Below are 5,015 nucleotides of genomic sequence, written 5' to 3' on the forward strand. Positions count from 1 at the left end.
AGTTAGACATATTAATGCTAAATTGATAACGATGTGTCAATACCATTAGCTAGTAGATCTTTCAATGTCATTACAAATGTCTTCTATTTTTGGACATGGAAAATATAGGTCCAGCTTGAGGATGGTAATAGGAATTGGTGCTTCACAGATTGGTGGCAACTGATAATACACCAACTTTTTATAAATAAGGACTCAGAATGAATAAACAATATCAAAGCATATATAGTCACAATGTATTCTGTTTATCAGAAAAATATTATGTAATGTATTGGCCATTAAGAGGCAAAATTGTCATGGCTGATGGCCAGATCAGTGGGTTCAGAGACAAATCTCATATTTGACTCTAGTCATTTTGCAAAATGCATTCTTGGTTGCTGAGACAGAATACTTGGAAACTCCTACCTCTTTAAAGAGAAAGTATTTTTTAACATACAATACTTTGTTTCCAGCAGCAAAACTCACTATTAGCTTTGACCTTGGGTCGTAATTTTTCAGTTTTTTGTGGAGAGGATAGTGATAGTATACTTGTGTTATTACTATATGAAATAAATGAATATATATTCTAATAGTAATAATAGCTATAACACTATTTTAGTCAAGACCTTTAAATAAATATATATTTAACTATATATTTTATTCATAGATATATTTTAGAGAGTTAATTTATCAATTTCACTCTCTGTATAGCACTCATACTTCTAATTAAGGAATAATTAGTATATAAAGAATAATCCAAATAATAAAAGCTAATATCTAGAGACCACTCATCTATGAGAACTAAAAATAATAATCCGAGTCCCAATGCCCCACTTCGGGTTTTCTGTTTAAAATGACATTCTCCTGGTAGCGCGCAAGCCAGGAAACTTCTGAGAGACCTAGCGCTCCACTCTGGGTAGCCAGGTCCAGTCACTTCAATTAACTTCCTGAAGATGGCAGATCCTCCAGGAACACCAGAGCAAGAAACTGATGTCTGACAACAGAGTGAGAGTTCAAATATTCTTTGTAGCAGACACTGTGAATGAAGCACTTGAAGTTGCCAAGAGACTAAAAGCAAAATAAATTGTTTTAATTAAAAGCCCAGATCTTAGCTGGAGGAAAAGGAAAGGGTGTCTTCAACTGTGGTTTGAAATGAGGTGTTCACTTAACAAAAGATCCTAAAGTTGTGGGAAAGCTGGCTAAACATGATTGGGTATGTTTGGGGCAATAAACCAAACTCCAAAAGAAGATGTGAAAGTTAGTAAGCTGATGGTTACTGAAACCTTGGACACTTCCAGAAAAACTTACCTGGTGATTCTGATGGACAGGTCCTGCAATGGCCCCATGCTGGTGGGCAGGCCCCAGGGGCCATTGACATTGAAGAGGTGGATGCTTCAAATTCAGAATTTATTTTTAAGGAGCAAATTTTTCAAGGGATAAAGGACAGCCGAGTTCAGAGTTCAGCAGATGGCAGAAAATCTAGGCTTCCTTGGGTCTTTGAAAAACCAGGTTGCAGATCAAATTAAGAAACTGTATAATCTCTTCCTAAAAATTGATGCTACTCAGGTGATAGTGAATCCCTCTGGTGAAATCTGAGAAAGATAAGTTGTCTGCTTTAATGCGAACATAAACTTTCATGACAATGCAGGATTCTAACAACAGGACATATCTGCTATGGATGACAAATCGGAGAATGAGCCTGATATAGTTTGGTTCTGTGACTTCACCCAAATCTTATCTCAAATTGTAATCCCCACGTGTCAAGGAAGGGACTTGGTGGGAGGTGATTAAATCGTTGAGGTGGGGGGCTGCCCCATGCTGTTTTGTGATAGTGAGTGAGTTCTCGCGAGATCTCATGACTTAAAAGTGTGGCACTTCCTCCTTCTTTCTCTCTTGCCACTATATAAGAAATGCTTTGTTTCCCCTTCACCTACTGACATAATTGTCAGTTTCCTGAGGCCTCCCCAGCTATGCAGGCAGAAATATGTCCTCTTTCCTTTCTGTCTTTTATAAATTACCTTGTCTCGGCCGGGTGCGTGGCTCAAGCCTGTAATCCCAGCATTCTGGGGGAGGTCGAGATGGGCGGATCACGCAGGTCAGAGATCGAGACCATCCTGGCTAACACAGTGAAACCCCACAAGAAATACAAAAAATAGCCGGGCCAGGTGGCGGAGCCTGTAGTCCCAGCTACTGGGGAGGCTGGGAGGGGCCGGAGAATGGCGGAACCCGGAGAGGCGGAGCTTGCAGTGAGCTGAGATCCCGCCACTGCACTCCAGCCTGGGTTACAGAGCCAGACTCCGCCTCAAAACATCTTGTCTCAGGTAATAATATAGTGTAGTGTGAAACGCTAATAAATACAGAGCTCACTGAATATGAAGTTGCCAGACCTGATCTAAAATACAGAATGGATGGGGAAATTACCCTGCTGTGAATGGTGTCGATTAACCATGGCTACTTATGATACCATTCGTGAATAGTGGGAAGCCAGTCAACTTCTTGGAATCTTGAAGTGTTGTAAAGGAAGCTCAAGTATATCAAGCATTCACATTGCTCACAGCTGATCCTAAAGTTGAAGCCATCCTTGTCAGTATTTTTGGTGGTGTCGTCCACTGTGCTATCATTGCCAATGGGATCACCAAAGCCTTCCAGGCATTAGACTTAAAGGTTCCCTGAAGGAACCAGTGTTCAAGAGGCCCAGAACATACTCGCTAACAATAGTCCAACAGCTAATCCCCATTATATCAGCCTGTTAGGCTGTGGCCAGGATGGTAATAATAAGGATGTCTTTGTCCTGATCAGTTGAAGAAAGCAAGCCATTTTTCCATTAAAAAAATGGATTTCTCTCATCACTGTGAAGGAAATTATCTCATTGGGAAATGAAGGAGATAAATATGAGCAAAGAACTACATCCAAAAATAATTTTTCGAGGATGACCGCCAAGCGCTCCAGGCTGGAGGCAGTCAATGCCGATCTCGGGCTCACTGCAACCTCTGCCTCCCAAGTTCGCAAACAATTCTCCTGTCTCTGTTCAAGTAGCTGGCTCTTACAGCACATGCCACCCACACACACCTCAAGCACTTTTGTATTTTTAAAGACAGAGTTTCACATTGGTGAGGCTGGTCTAGAACCTCAACCTCAAGTGATCTCAACCTCCTCAGCCTCCCAAACTGGAGGGATTACAGGTGTCAGCCACTGCACCTGGCCTGTCTGGAAAATCTTTAAACCTGTATTTTCTAGTCAAGATATCTTAGATGTTTCCAAATCTGTTTTAATTATAGCCTTTATAAAACAATGTCCCATGCTCTCATACTTTTCTTACTATGGTAGCCTGTCTACTAGGCAGTGTTTTGTTGACTTTGGGGAGCAGTATATGTGGACAAATATTGGGTGCATATTCAGAATTTGAAATCAGGTCCTGGTTCACTTACAATAATTTTGGTGTACATCTAATCCTACATAATAAAAAAAAAAATCAGAGGCCATAAAAAATGAGGACAAGATACATTTAATGTATAAACTACCAAAAAGTCACAGCTAAGACATCCAAATGAAAAGCTATTATACACTGCAGCAGCTTTTACAAGTTTCTAATTCCAACATGTTTGAAAAATCTGTGAGTATTCCAAAGTATATTTTACTGTGGAATGTCTCCATTAATATACCATACGTGTATTTCATCGTTTTCCTTAATATTGAATATACTGTTTAGCTCACACTAGAAAGAAAGCCAAGAGACTTATTTGTGATTTTAGAGTAGAAGTTTCCATTTTAATGTCAAAACTGAAGAGTGCTGATTCTTATAGAAATCTCTATAATTAAGTCATTTCAGGGTGAGACAATGCTGAAGATCAAATTGTGTTGAATATCGGAATCTTCTTTCTTCTCTCATCACCCACCTTACATCACCCCGTCCCCCAGAATCCACCAACTTATGGTAGAAAGATGGGAACATGTCATCCAAGGAAATGTGACTTCTTTTCCATGATGTCCATTTTACTTGTGGGAAAAAAATTGAGATAAGGTTTCTGTTCATCTTTTGGAAAATGTTTGTCTGTATACACATTTAAATAAAATTCTGTTTGTAAACTCTATAATAATAATATTAATCCAAATACTAACAGCTAATATAGATATTAACTATTAATTTTTAGATTATTACAAATATTATCAGTTTTCCTCTGTACATACATACTTGAGAGTCAGAAAGAAGGCAGAATAAAACTGCAGTAAGGTGCTGTATTTACACAATTCTTTCCCCTTTGGGAGTAAATTATCTTATTTTTTTCCCTTCCATAATTCTGCCTCGTTACTCTGCTCTGAGTAATACTTTTCTTAGGTAATTGGTTTCTTAGTCAGGGACATAGGTACTATTCCATTGGCTAAAAGGAGGCTTAGAATACACCTTTTAAAAAGTCCTTTTGCTTTGATAAATATTGACTTTAAATAAATTGCATGTTGATTATTATGGATCCAAAATAGTATAGGATAACATTATGATTTAAATTTCCATTTTGACAAATGTAATCATCTTCCAATGACAAACAAAACAAATTAAAAAGTGAAAATAAAGCCGTCAGCATACAAATCATTAGAATTATGGTGGTACTCTATCAATGTCATCTGGAAAAATTGCTTATGTGAAATGGTATTTTTCCCTATTGGTGATAGATTTTAGAAGTACACCCTATCAGCCACTTGTTCTGGGTGAAAAAGAACAAAAGTGAATATATGATGCAAGGAGCTCTGGGAAATAGGCATACAATGTGAGAAGATTTTACTGACCGTTTATGGCCACCAGAGATCATCCCCTATAGAACATGCTCAGTAGTCCAATTACCAGAGTAACCATGGTAATGGAAATGGAGGTACCCATAAACATGCCATTGTTTTCCCCAAAGCTTCTCCAACTATGTAACCTGCTGAATGTTTGACCCATCAACAACAGGAAACAGTTGTGAATGTAACTTTTTCTACATGAATGCCAATCAGTTACTTAAGGACAAATTGATTGCATCATTCATCTTTCTCCTTGAGGGAGG

At 38.4% G+C, this 5,015-nt stretch overlaps 1 pseudogene; it reads left to right on the forward strand.

Moving 5' to 3' along the window:
- The first annotated feature begins 929 nt into the window (after positions 1–929).
- LOC101007908 lies at positions 930–2,779 on the forward strand (annotated as a pseudogene).
- The last annotated feature ends 2,236 nt before the right edge of the window (positions 2,780–5,015 follow it).

The sequence above is a fragment of the Papio anubis genome, unplaced genomic scaffold (assembly GCF_008728515.1).
Source record: "Papio anubis isolate 15944 unplaced genomic scaffold, Panubis1.0 scaffold1366, whole genome shotgun sequence".
NCBI lineage: Eukaryota > Metazoa > Chordata > Mammalia > Primates > Cercopithecidae > Papio > Papio anubis.